This window comes from Cetorhinus maximus, chromosome 19 (assembly GCF_964194155.1).
Source record: "Cetorhinus maximus chromosome 19, sCetMax3.hap1.1, whole genome shotgun sequence".
NCBI classification, from domain to species: Eukaryota; Metazoa; Chordata; class Chondrichthyes; order Lamniformes; family Cetorhinidae; genus Cetorhinus; species Cetorhinus maximus.
Window position 1 is genome coordinate 88,722,671 of NC_135897.1, and position 14,620 is coordinate 88,737,290.

The 14,620-nt window shown below is 43.8% G+C and overlaps 1 pseudogene; it reads right to left on the bottom strand.

Annotated features, from left to right (window-relative positions):
- Positions 1-9,446: 9,446 nt before the first annotated feature.
- LOC144694104 (extracellular calcium-sensing receptor-like) lies at positions 9,447-13,099 on the bottom strand (annotated as a pseudogene).
- Between the last annotated feature and the right edge of the window lie 1,521 nt (positions 13,100-14,620).

Sequence of the window (14,620 nt, forward strand, 5' to 3'; positions counted from 1 at the left end):
TTATTCATCAAATGCACGGGACCAAGAAGCAACAATAAAAGCCAACCTAGAGAAAGGCGAAACATTGTTAGCTGCGGTATCTCACAGTATCACGAATCGGCTTTACATGTGGCCGAATTCACTGGAAACTGCGCAAACGTAGCCCCAGCCTGTAGTTCCAATAAGTCCCCAAAGAAAGCCACTGACCACTTTGCGTTATCAGATGAGGAAATGGGAAATTATACACACAGACGCGCGCACACAAATTCAGCTGGGGTTGCTCTGTAAGTAATCAGTGGTAATTGCTAAAATACAATAAGGAAACTAATTCAACCGTGTTGAGTACGAGATGGAAATTCAAGTACTGACAGTCGATGTATTCTTCAGGAAAACTCGATCAAGGTTGAGCTGCTACACTAACGGTGGAAAATAAATTATACCAGAAATACCCGTTTTCTACCGCGTGAATTATACACAAGTTTAATTTGCAAACCAGGCCTTCAATTTCCTCTGTATTTGCGCCCAGAGACAGGCGTGGTCGAGAAGCAAATCCATTATTGGACGGAATTTCGGGAATGCGTTATGAGCGCAGCAACACGCCCAAATCAGGATCTCTAACAGCCTTGTTGCTCCTTCCACACAAACGCAACCCCGTCCATAAAACGGTCGTGGCCTCAAGTTACAAATCCTGATATATGAGTTTCACTTGCTTTACCTCTGTAACATCATCCTTCATTCTCTCTAGACTTGACTATTCCAATGCGATCCTAAATGGCTTCAGACATTGTTCCCTTAATAAACTTGATGTCATCCAAAAACTCTGCTGCCTGTGTCCTTACAGCAACATGTGTTCACCATTACCTCTGTGCTTACTGATCTACACAGGCTCTGTATTAAGCTCAGTCTCAATTTTAAAATTCTCATCCTTGTGTTCAAGTCATACCATGGCCTCACCTCTCTATTTTCCTGTATCCTCCTCCAGCACCTCTACCTTCCAAGAAATCTGTGCTCTTCTGATCCTGACATCTTGAGCATCGCTCATTTTAATTGCATCACCATTGGTGGCCACGCCTTCAGCTACCTGAAATGTTTGCAAATGCCCTCCTTAAATGCCTCTTTCGTTTGACTTCATTTAAATTGCTTCCTAACATCTACCTTGTTGAGCAAGCTTTTTGGCATCTGCTCTAATATCACCTTAAGTGGCTCAGCATCAAGTTTTCCTTATAATTCTCCACTGAAACACCTTGAGATGTTTTATTACATAAGGAGTTATGTAAATAGAGGTTGCTGTTATTGCTGTTGGATGAATCAGTAACAAGATGGAAGACAGGTTTTTTAATGTTCTTTCTTGGGATGTGAGCTTCTCTAGCAAAGCCAGAATTTATTGTACATCCTTAATTGCCCTTGAGGAGGTTGAGGTGGGCAATCTTCTTTAACCATCGCAGCCTGTGTTGTGTAGATACACCCACAGTGAAGGAACTGCAAAGTAGTTCCAGATCAGAGATAGTGAGTGATTTGGAGGCAGGGATTGTAGGTGGCAATGTTCCCATGCATCTGCTGCCCTTGTTCTTCTAGGTGGCAGAGTTGGTGGGTTAGGGAGATGCTGTTGAAGGGCCCTTGTTGAAATGCTGTGGTGCATCGTGCTGCACATTGTTGCTATTGTTGATGCATGGTAGAGGGAGTACATTTTTAATATGGTCAATTGAGTGCCAGTCAAGTGGGCTGCTTTGTCAGGGTTGGTGTCGAGTGTCTTGAGTGTTGTTAGAGCTGCACTCATCCAGGCAAGTGGAGAGTATTCCATCCCACTCACCCGACTTGCGACTTGTAGATGGTAGACAGGCTTTGGGGAGTTGGAAGGTGTGTTAATTGACACAGGTCTCCCAGCCCTTGACCTTCCATGTAGCCACACCATTTATATGGCTGGTCCAGCTAAGTTTCTGGTCAATGGTAACCCACGGGGGATTCAGTGATAGTACTACAATGGAATGTCAAGCGGAGATTGCTATATTTGCACCTGTTGGAGATGATCGTTGTCCGTCATTGGTGTAGTGCAAAAATTACTTGCCACTTTCATCCCAAGCCCATGCCTTCCCGTATTTATTTCTTATTCTGTCATGGGATGTGAGTGCCACTGGTTGCCCATCCCTGTTTGCCCTTGAACTGACGGCAGTTAAAGGTCAATCTCGCAAGTAGGCCAAACCAGGTAAGGATGGCAGATTTCCTTCTCTAAAGAGCATTAGTGAACCAAATGGGTTTTTACAATCACTATTACTAAGGCTTGTGTGTTAGTCCAGATTTTTATTCATTCAATTTAAATTCCACCAGTTGCCATAGTGGGATTTGAACCCATGCCCCCAGAGTAACTAAGGTGATATTTCTGGATTGTTAATCCAATGACATTACCGCTACACAACCATTTCCCCGAAGGGCTAGATAAGATTTGCTTCAATAGCTGAGGAATTGTGAAAAATGTACTGAACATTGTGCAATCATCACTAATTATCCCCGCATTATCTGGCATTATGTGGAGGGAAGGTGATTGATGTAACAAGCCCGGATGATTGGGCTTAGGGTGCCTGCAGCAATGTTGTGGGACTGAGAATTGTGGCCTACAACATATTCCTTTGGCTTGAGATCACTCTAGCTATGGAGAGTTTGCCTCTGATTCTCATTGACTTCATTTTTTTCCAAGGCCCTTGATGCCAAATTCAGTCAAGTGCTGCCTTGATATCAAGGGCAGCCACTCTCACCTCATCCCTAGAATTGGTCCATGTTTGGACAGGGTAGTAATCGAGTCTGAAACCGAATAGCCCTGATGAAATCCAACTGGCATCAGTAAGCTGATTGTTGCTGAATAAGTACCACTTGATAGCACTTCTGCAACACTGTCCACCACTTTGCCGATGATTGAGAGCAACTGACGAAATGGTTATTGGCCTGACTGGACTTTTTTTTGTGGACAGGACATACAAAGACAATGTTCCACAATGCGAGTAGGTGTTGTAGCTGTACTGAAACAATTTTGCTAAGGGCGCACTGCAGCACAAGACTTAAGTACTGAAGTAGGATGATGCTATTGTGTATCCAATGCCTTCAACTCTGTCTTGATGTCACCTTTGGCTGAAGATGGCTGCAAATGATTCAGCCTTGTCTTTTACAGTGCTGTGCTGGGCTCCTCCATTATTTAGGTCGGGAATGCTTTTGGAACTGCAATGGGTAATCTTGGCTAGGAACATTTGTCATGAAATTACTTTGGCTTGAAGCTGCATCGCCAAATTCTGGGTTTATGTAAAGGAATTGGTTTGAAATTCCTGACATCAATTTCTTAGTAACTGATTTATTTAAATAGATTAATGACTCTACTAAAATATTATTGGTAGCCTTTCAGATGGGCGTGCTAGCTAGTCTTGGCAATTGCAATGTGAGTTATGATGAAACAAAAAAATTTACTTTAAGTTTAAATCTGAGTCGCACGAACATACGAATCGTGGTTTGGGAACCGGAGTTCCCTTTGGGGCTCGGAACCTCCGCGCATGCGCTGGCCGAGGAAGGGCCGTACATGCGCACTTCGTCCATTTTAATGTCTTCAGGCCCGGAACCGGCGCTGCACACATGCGCAGAAGAAAAAGAAGAAGAAAAATGAAATGGCGCGAAACGGCAGGTCAAATGACACGAAGAGGAGCGTCATTGCTGAGCAGGTGTCCCAGGGGAGCAGGACAAGGGGAGAAGGTCCCTAACAAAGAAGAAGATCCCAAACAAGGAAGTGAGGCAAAAACAGGCCCCAGAAGAAGACCCAATGTAAGGCACAAGGACGGAGATCAGAAATAGATCCTGTTAAACCAAGTTGAGACAAAGGAGCAGAGCAGTAGCCTCCGAATTAAAGAGAGAGAACTGTGGGGAGCAGACTTTAAGCAAAGTAGACTCGAGAGAAGCCCTGAAGATCCGAGAGGCCTGTCAAAGGTTGGTGAGTCGGTGCTGCAGGCGTAAGGGCAAAGGTACCCTTTGGAGCAGTGGAGTTCTGCTTGGCATAGCCAAAAGTTGGAAATTGTGCTTGGAAGGTGAAGCTTGAGTGTACATAGAGATCCAGGAGAGAAGAATCTAAAAGGCGAGATTGAAACCCTGGAGTTGAATCTTGGTTGAAGTTGTCCAAGTGAAAGTAACGTTTGAAGAAAGTTCCAAAGTGAGTTCTTCAAATGTGGAGATTGGAAACCCTCATGAGAAGGACAGAGTTTCAGTGAGACCAGTTGGCTCAGAGTGTAACAAGCATTTGGGTGGGTTGTTGAGAAATCGGTAGAATCTGCTTTGGTTGCATCTGTCATTTACTTTGGAGTGTGGTGTGTCTGACCACAGTTCCCTTGCTAATTCACATGTACTGCATGCTTACCTTGAATATCACAGTATAAGATAGATATGGTATATTGTTTTATCTTTCTGAATTTGTATGTGTCTGTAAACAGATGGCTGGAGTGAAAAAATAGTGATTATTTGAATCATTTTCTTGTGTTTGTATTGAGATCTTTCCAACCTTCTGTCTGGTGTAGTGTAGTTAATTTTTCTTCTTTAATAAGCATTTTATTTTTTGTGTTAAAAGTTCATCAGCAGACTCTGTGAATTTGTTCAATAACTTACCTCCATGGTTTCTAAAATAAAAAATAAAAATTAGGATCTATCAAGCCAGGCTTCACTCTGGGTTCTGATTTCTTCTGGGATCATAACAGAGTTGTTTTAGCAGAAGCTTTAGTCGGTCAAACAAATGGAGGATAAATTAACCTAATGTGAACCCCTGTTCAAACAAGTTTAATATAAATTGGCACACTGCTTTCCAAGGCCTCTCACTATAATGTAATCATCTTGCTCAAATGCATTAGCATTTCATTTTTGAAGTTGTACTTCATTTTCAAATAAATTATCCAAAGATTTCGGTCTCTGTGCATAACTTACAATAGGTCCCCTTTTCTCTTCCTTGTTCCAATGAGAAGGATTTTTTTTTTCCAAATATTTCCTCATAATTGTAAGGTTTCTGCCCCTACATATCTTGAGTATATATTTGCTGTCCCCTTTCCCATTACTCTAATATTTTTCCCATAATGAAGTGTCAAAACTGCAAACAATGTTCCAATTTTGGCATATCTAATCTGTTATACAAATCCATAGGAACAGGAATGTGGCATTCAGCTTATCAAGCCTATTCCACCATTCTACTAGATCATGCCTGACGCGTACTCTATTTAGCTGACGTTTGCCTGCACGAAATTTACCAGACATTATCCATATCCCTTGATATCTAAACCTACAAATACCTATCCAACTCTGTCAAAATTTCCAACTAGCCCAGCAACCACAGTCTTTTTGCAGAAAGTTACAAATTTCCACTACCGTCTATTTTACAAAGTGCTTCCTGATTTTTCTCTTAAAGCATCTGGTAAGGTTTTGACCCCGGAGTTACAGATCATCCAAAAGGGGTGGAGCTCATAAGTGATTTTAAAGTAGCTTATTAAGAAGTTTGAGTATGATTCATAAACTAAATACACAGGATAAACATAACACCCATGACAGATGAGAACAGTTTACCAGTCACAGAGGACAAACAGATGGATGGACGCAATGTGAGTGTTGCTCTCTATAGCTGGTAGTGGCAGCTTTCTGCTCCCTAGCCAAAGTGTTAGGAAACTCTTCCTCAGTCGTCCTCCATCAGAAGAAGGCTAAACACTGCCCTCCCAAGCACTTGTTTATAGGTATATGAGAGATTTAAAACATTATAGTATTCTTGCAGCAGTTAATAAAGTACAATTGAGAATTATGCTAGCCCTTATTCCCTTTTGGGTAAAAAGCATGGTCTGCTCCTCGTAGTTTCTACTTGTGTACGTAAATAGATCTCTCTGGTGTCCCTTCTGACCTTTCTACACTGTGAATGACCCAAACCCTCTAGGGTATGCTTCAAATGCCAGTACTGCAAAGAGATCTATCATAGGCAAAGCAAGTGCTGTATTAAAACCTAAGCCTTCCTTACCTGTTTTTTTTAGCATTATATTAAGCTTTTACTGTATTTGTTTTCTGTTTTCAGGTTGATGGTCGATAGATAAAACCTAGATTTTAAAATATTGTCCCTAATTCTAACTAATGGGAAATAAATCTAAAGCAACCTTAAAATTAAATTGTAATCAAAGTTTGATACTGATAAATAATGAAAGTAAATTATAATTGATTACATTTCCAACAACTTACAAAGGTTTATGCATTGTCACAGACATGGAAAGGTACAAGGCGAGAGGCGGCTCCAAGTCTCAATGTTCATTCTTCCCTTTCCTGGTAATAATACGGCCACTTCACACTGCACCCTCCGAAAGTCAGCAGGTCGTCCAAAGCTGAGATTTTTTTTTTGAGGAACAGCAGCCTTGGAGAGAAGCCTAGAAACAATAAACTGCTGCAATGCTTAATCCCCCAATATACCCTTGTGAACCCAGGTCAAGAGAATGCAGACTAATATCTGAAATCTGTCGACATAATTTGATCGTTTATGTCCTTGTATCATTCTTGTGAAGCTGCACTACAAATCCTTCAAAAGCAGCTTATCTTTCCGAAGATTCAATGCCTAATACTGAATGCGGTACCCCAGGCGGTGTATGATTGAGGATCTTTATGCCTAAAGCAACAATTCATCTTTTTTTGTACTCCTTCCCCTTGAGTTAAAAGCATTGTATTCAAGACAAATTCAATTAGCCTCTCTGTTTATTATTTGTACTTTTGTATTGTGTTATCGATCAAGTATTTGCCTTCATACTCATTATCCCTCAGTGTAAAGACCAAGCCTCCTCTGAAAAGGCAGCCAAAAGGGAAACGTTTACAAACGAGGCAATTGTGTGGGGAAGGGGCGAGTGCAGAGAAGCAGATTAATTCTGGGGGGTACACGGGAAGCATTATCGCTCCTCTGGTCCACAAAAATCTTTTTATTCAAACGTTCTTGCGGGCGTTTCGTAAACAGCTTTCGCTAACCGTTATGCGAATATAACATCAGGTTCTCACAATTGGTTTAGATCCCGATTTAAACGCTGAAGAAACAACGCAGCCTGTTTTGTGTGTGTGTGAGAGAGAGAGAGTAACCCACTAATTTAAAAAGTCGAAAATCGAATGCAAATGCTGGGATCACCAATAGGATTTTTAAAAATTTGCTAAATGACCTGATTTTCAGCTCTCAATCTGTTAACAACTGCTCAAAGAACAACACGGATTGAATACAATTTAGGGAACATTTCAGTCCATTTGCCAGGCATTAACAAGATGATGATGATGGCGCCTGACATGAGGTCGGCAGCCTTATTGCTACATTAACAGCGGCGTTGGGGCCACATACAGCTGGATGTCCACAGCAACCACCTGCTTCAGGCAATATGTCTCTTTATATAAACATCCTGGTAGTAAAAAGGACCTTGTTTTCCGCTTTAAGTTATCACCAGACGGAGCCTGCGACACACTATGCCCGGCTAGCTGCTAGGCGTATGAACCGTACAAATTCAGCAAGGTTAAGTGTCAAATATGTGTCGAAGCCTCACCGGAGTATTTCTTAAATGCTGAGAGATTGGGAAGTGTTCAAATCCAAAGGACAGCTCGGTGTCCTTGCTCATAAATCACTGAAAACGAACATACAGGTTCAACAAGCAATTAAGGCAAATGGTATGTTAGCCTTTATTGCAAGCGGATGTGAGTACCGGAGTAAGGAAGTCTTGTTGCAGTAGTATAGAACCTTGGTGAGACCGCACATGGAGTATTGTGTACAGATATACTTGCCATTGAGAGAGTGCAACAAAGACACACCAGACTGATTCCTGGGATGGCAGGATTGTTTTACAAGGAGAGATTGAGGAAACTGGGTCTGTATTCTCTAGAGTTTGGAAGAATGAGAGATGATCTTTCATTCAAGTGTACATAATTCTTACAGGGCCCCACAAGGGAGATGCAGGAAGGATGTTTCCGCTGGCTCGGGGGTCTAGATCCAGGGAACACAGTCTCAGAATGAGAGGTTGGCCATTTAGAGCTGAGATGAGGAGGTATTTTTTTCACTCAGAATGTGGTGAGTCTTTGGAATTCTTTACCCCAGAGGACGTTCAATCATTGAGTATATTGAAGAAAGAGACTGATAGGTTTCGGAATGTTAAAGATATCAAGAGTTATGGGGATAGTGCGGGAGATTGGAGTTGCATGATCTAATTGAATGGCGGAGCAGGCTCCAAGGTCTGAATAGCCTATTCCTGTTCCTATGTCTCTATATTTGTTTTGACCCTGGAGGGCTGTTGCCGCACGGGAACCCCCTCCGACACGAACACGGCCCCTCCCCACCCCGCCAGGTAGCAGTCCACCCAGCCTGATTTTGAACCCTCAAATCAACCAGCTTCACCGGGCGCCTGTTTGGCATCCTAAAGCTTGGCTGCCCGTCCTCATGTGGCCTTGGCCTCAAATTCGCGGAGGCCTCAGTGCCATCTGAACAGGCGGTCACCAACTGCCGTTAACGCTTGGAGCGAAGCATCGAACTTCAACGGGGACGTAAAACGGCCAATAGATTTTCAACCAATCGGTTCTTAAGGGCAATTAGGGATGAGCAACAATTGTTGGCCTTGCCTACGACGTTTACATCCCAGGAACGAATATAAAAAATATCCCAAGATAAAAGCAAAATACTGCGGATGCTGGAAATCTGAAACAAAAACAAAAATGCAATTTTTGTTTTTGTTTTATAAAAAATATCCTCCCCAGACGTTCTTACTGTCCCTGTGCCAGGGACGATTTTAAAGGCTGTATAGTCTCCATTGCTTTATGAAATATGCTCAGGCCCCAAAAATCATAGCAGGCTATTCTCCATAAGGTAAAAGAATGTAAAGCAGGGTATAGGAATCCACTGTGTTCATGATCCTGGTTCAGGCTTATTTTTCCCAGCGCGGTTTTGCACTGGTATTATTACGCTCGTTCCCTGTCTTTTTCTAATATTTATGTAGATTCGTTTAACATTGCGGCATTGTCTCTAATTTAGTAACCATCACCTCAGAGTGAACTAATACCTCAATATAAAGTATTCCCATTACAGGAACCGTTGTGCACTCTGATTAGGTTAAATACTTTAGGAATTGGTTTGCAATTTAGTTTCTACCAGAATCTTATTTTCGGGCTGGACCACAGCAAGTCCATCAGCCTGGAGTTCAAACAGTCTGTATACAAGGCTTCGTTCAGCCACACAAACTAATCCGTAATTGATCCATTTTAATGAAAATTTTAATGAAACTCAGGAACAATGCAAATTTGGTAAAATTACGAAAGCTTATTCAGTTTTGTTAACATTTTAACGCGAAACGCGTTAAAATGTTAACAAAACTGAATAAGCTTTCGTAATTTTACCAAATTTGCATTGTTCCTGAGTGACAAACGTCTTGCATTATGAGTGTAAGCAATAGATAAGAACACGGGAATTCTAATTTGCATCAGGAAGATAACGAAAAATGGTCAAACAAAACTGGACATTTATAAATTCTCAAAGTTTTTTTGGAAGGCATTTTACCCATTACATGTTTCCTAGTATTCTTTTCTCGTTTCAGCAAGATAATATAACATTTAGGAGCGAAAATGCAGACCAGCAAGGCGAAGCTGGATGCCAAAATAGCAAACACTTCTACAGCTACCGTGTACTTCCCAGGAGAGTTTACATACGCTGCAAAGAAAGTTATCCAAACGGCGCAGAAGATCAGCATGCTAAAAGTTATGTCTTTGACTTCATTGAAATGATCAGGAAGTTGTCGAGCTAGGAAGGCTGCCACAAAGCACACACACACACACGACAGAAATCCAATGTAAAAAACAAAAAGCTAAAAGCTACTGCGGATGCTGGAAATCCAAAACAAAACAAAAACAGAATTACCTGGAAAAACTCAGCAAGTCTGGCAGCATCGGCGGAGAAGAAATCAGTCAACGTTTCGAGCCTCCATGGCCCTTCGGCAGAACTGAAGCATAGTTTCAACAAGGGAGAAATATAAATTGGTTTAAGGTGGGGGGGGGCGGGGAAGAGACACATTGAGGGTGTGGTGTGAGCAGATAATAATCAAAAGATGTCACAGACAAAAGGGTCAAAGAGGTGTTGAAGGTGGTGGTCTTTGTCTGAGAAAAGTGCTAATTAAGAATGGAAAACAGGATATTCAAAGTACAGCTCTAGTGGGGGTGGGGTGGAAAGACTAAAGGTTTTAGTTTTAGATTTAAAAATAATGGAAATAGGTGGGGAAAGAAGAATCTATATAAATTATTGAAAAAAAAGCGGGTGGGGGGGGAAAGAAACGGGGTGGGGATGGGGGGAGGGGGATTTTAAGATCTAAAGTTGTTGAATTCAATATTCAGCCCAGAAGGCTGTAAAGTGCCTAGTCGGAAGATGAGGTGCTGTTCCTCCAGTTTGCGTTGGGCTTCACTGGAACAATGCAGCAAGCCAAGGACAGACATGTTGGCAAGAGAACAGGGTGGAGTGTTAAAATGGCAAGCGACAGGGAGGTTTGGGTCTTTCTTGCGGACAGACCGCAGGTGTTCCGCAAAACGGTCGCCCAGTTTGCGTTTGGTCTCTCCAATGTAGAGGAGACCGCATTGGGAGCAACGAATGCAGTAGACTAAGTTAGGGGAAATGCAAGTGAAATGCTGCTTCACTTGAAAGGAGTGTTTGGGCCCTTGGACGGTGAGGAGAGAGGAAGTGAAGGGGCAGGTGTTGCATCTTCTGCGTGGGCATGGGGAGGTGCCATAAGTGGGGGTTGAGGAGTAGGGGGTGATGGAGGAGTGGACCAGGGTGTCCCGGAGGGAACGATCCCTACGGAATGCCGTCAAGGGGGGTGAAGGGAAGATGTGTTTGGTGGTGGCATCATGCTGGAGTTGGCGGAAATGGCGGAGGATGATCCTTTGAATGCGGAGGCTGGTGGGGTGATAAGTGAGGACAAGGGGGACCCTATCATGTTTCTGGGAAGGAGGAGAAGGCGTGAGGGAGGATGCGCGGGATATGGGCCGGACACGGTTGAGGGCCCTGTCAACGACCGTGGATGGAAAACCTCGGTTAAGGAAGAAGGAGGACATGTCAGAGGAGCTGTTTTTGAAGGTAGCGTCATCAGAACAGATGCGACGGAGGCGAAGGAACTGAGAGAATGGGATGGAGTCTTTACAGGAAGCGGGGTGTGAGGAGCTGTAGTCGAGGTAGCTGTGGGAGTCGGTAGGCTTGTAATGGATATTGGTGGACAGTCTATCATCAGAAATTGAGACAGAGAGGTCAAGGAAGGGAAGAGAAGTGTCAGAGATGGACCATGTGAAGATGATGGAGGGGTGGAGATTGGAAGCAAAATTAATAAATTTTTCCAGGTCCCGACGAGAGCATGAAGCAGCACCGAAGTAATCATCGATGTACCGGAGAAAGAGTTGTGGGAGGGGGCCGGAGTAGGACTGGAACAAGGAATGTTCCACATACCCCATAAAGAGACAGGCATAGCTGGGGCCCATGCGGGTACCCATAGCCACACCTTTTATTTGGAGGAAGTGAGAGGAGTTAAAGGAGAAATTGTTCAGTGTGAGAACAAGTTCAGCCAGACGGAGGAGAGTAGTGGTGGATGGGGATTGTTGGGGCCTCTGTTCAAGGAAGAAGCTAAGGGCCCTCAGACCATCCTGGTGGGGGATGGAGGTGTAGAGGGATTGGACATCCATGGTGAAGAGGAAGCGGTTGGGGCCAGGGAACTGGAAATTGTTGATGTGACGTAAGGTGTCAGAGGAATCACGGATGTAGGTGGGAAGGGACTGGACAAGGGGAGAGAGAAGGGAGTCAAGATAACGAGAAATGAGTTCCGTGGGGCAGGAACAGGCTGACACGATCCAATGTAACCCAGGACACAATAGAAGGCGACTGAAGACCCGACATTGCATTCAAAGACTATTATCTCATTAAAATAATCACCGTTTCTCAGAGGATAAGGTGGCGATGTGGTGAGCCAGATCATGCAAATTAAGCATTGCAACAGAGTTAGAGTTAAAGCAGTCAGCCGCTGCTGTGCTGGTCCAAACCACTTCATTATGTTGTTGCTGGGAACGGTTGCCTTAAATGCCAGGACAACGATAATCGTTTTACTCAATACGCAAGACACGCAAAGAACAAATGTAATGTAAATACCAAATGCTGTGTGTCGTAACATGCAGGACCAGACTGAGGGTTCGCCAATAAACGTAATGGAACAGAGGAAACAGAGCATTGATGCAAAAATAAGAAGGAAGCTTAACTCTGAGTTGTTAGCTTTAACAATTGGAGTATCTCTGAGTATAAAATGTAACAAATACGATTAACGTGATGCAGCATCCAAGTAATGCCAGTGTCACCAGAATATTCCCCATAGTCTCATGAAAGGATAAAAATTCAATCTCCTTTACTGTGCACCGGTCTCGCTGTTGATTGGACTTGTAATCTGTTGGACGTGGAATGCATTCGGTTGCATCTGAAAAGAAATGCATCGACATTGTAAAGAAAAGTATTTAGAAATCAAATGCACGCTAAATTCTTATCAACAAATGAAGAAGTCTGAGACCTAATTTACCTGTAGTGTTACTAATTTCTCCCTGCGAACATTGTACGCAATCAAAGCAGCATTTGGGTTGCCCTATCCTTGCAGCTTTCCTTGTTCCAGAAGTGCAACTTTCAGAGCAAATTGCTTTCGGAACCTTCGAATCAAAAGCAAAAATTCACCACTTCAGTGATATTGGAGCTTGCAATTGGCAATGTTTTTAAGGGTCTCAATGATCTATTTTGCAAAACCTGCTGGTATTTTATTTTTAGGAAACATGGGCAGAGGCGTGGGACGTTTCAAGTTGTTCAAGGACTTTAGAGAGAAAAGGGTGACGGCGTGGCAATTCACAAGAACAGAGGGTAGATCACAAGAACGAGGGGGGTGGGGTAGTTCCCAAGAACAGGGGGTAGTTCACAAGAACAGGGGGTAGATCACAAGAACCGTTGGTTCACAAGAACCCGATCAAGGCTGGGATTGTTTATTTCTGGGGGGGAAAGTAATGATTGCAGTTTCCATAGAGAAACATAAAGTACCCAAGAAGATGGACCATTTCCGAACTCATCCACCATGGCGGAAAGCAAGGTCAGCGACTTCGAGGTAATCGGTAAGGGAGCTAAAGATGCGTCTTGTGGAAGAGATAAAGGGGTGAATCTGGTGTAGAACATGTGTTCCTTCGAAATAAAAACAGAATTACCTGGAAAAACTCAGCAAGTCTGGCAGCATCGATGGAGAAGAAATCAGTCAACGTTTCGAGCCCTCATGGCCCTTCAGCAGAACTGAAGCATAGTTTCAACAAGGGAGAAATATAAATTGGTTTAAGGTGGGTGGGGGGGAAGAGACACATTGAGGGTGTGGTGTGAGCAGATAATCAAAAGATGTCACAGACAAAAGGGTCAAAGAGGTGTTGAAGGTGGTGGTCTTTGTCTGAGAAAAGTGCTAATTAAGAATGCAAGACAGGATATTCAAAGTACAGCTCTAGTGGGGGTGGGGTGGAAAGACTAAAGGTTTTAGTTTTAGATTTAAAAATAATGGAATAGGTGGGGAAAGAAGAATCTATATAAATTATTGAAAAAAAAGGCGGGTGGGGGGGGGAAAAGAAACGGGGTGGGGATGGGGGGAGGGGGAGTTTAAGATCTAAAGTTGTTGAATTCAATATTCAGCCCAGAAGGCTGTAAAGTGCCTAGTCGGAAGATGAGGTGCTGTTCCTCCAGTTTGCGTTGGGTTTCACTGGAACAATGCAGCAAGCCAAGGACAGACATGTGGGCAAGAGAACAGGGTGGAGTGTTAAAATGGCAAGCGACAGGGAGGTTTGGGTCTTTCTTGCGGACAGACCGCAGGTGTTCCGCAAAACGGTCGCCCAGTTTGCGTTTGGTCTCTCCAATGTAGAGGAGACCGCATTGGGAGCAACGAATGCAGTAGACTAAGTTAGGGGAAATGCAAGTGAAATGCTGCTTCACTTGAAAGGAGTGTTTGGGCCCTTGGACGGTGAGGAGAGAGGAAGTGAAGGGGCAGGTGTTGCATCTTCTGCGTGGGCATGGGGAGGTGCCATAAGTGGGGGTTGAGGAGTAGGGGGTGATGGAGGAGTGGACCAGGGTGTCCCGGAGGGAACGATCCCTACGGAATGCCGTCAAGGGGGGTGAAGGGAAGATGTGTTTGGTGGTGGCATCATGCTGGAGTTGGCGGAAATGGCGGAGGATGATCCTTTGAATGCGGAGGCTGGTGGGGTGATAAGTGAGGACAAGGGGGACCCTATCATGTTTCTGGGAAGGAGGAGAAGGCGTGAGGGAGGATGCGCGGGATATGGGCCGGACACGGTTGAGGGCCCTGTCAACGACCGTGGATGGAAAACCTCGGTTAAGGAAGAAGGAGGACATGTCAGAGGAGCTGTTTTTGAAGGTAGCGTCATCAGAACAGATGCGACGGAGGCGAAGGAACTGAGAGAATGGGATGGAGTCTTTACAGGAAGCGGGGTGTGAGGAGCTGTAGTCGAGGTAGCTGTGGGAGTCGGTAGGCTTGTAATGGATATTGGTGGACAGTCTTCGCCTCCGTCGCATCTGTTCTGATGACGCTACCTTCAAAAACAGTTCCTC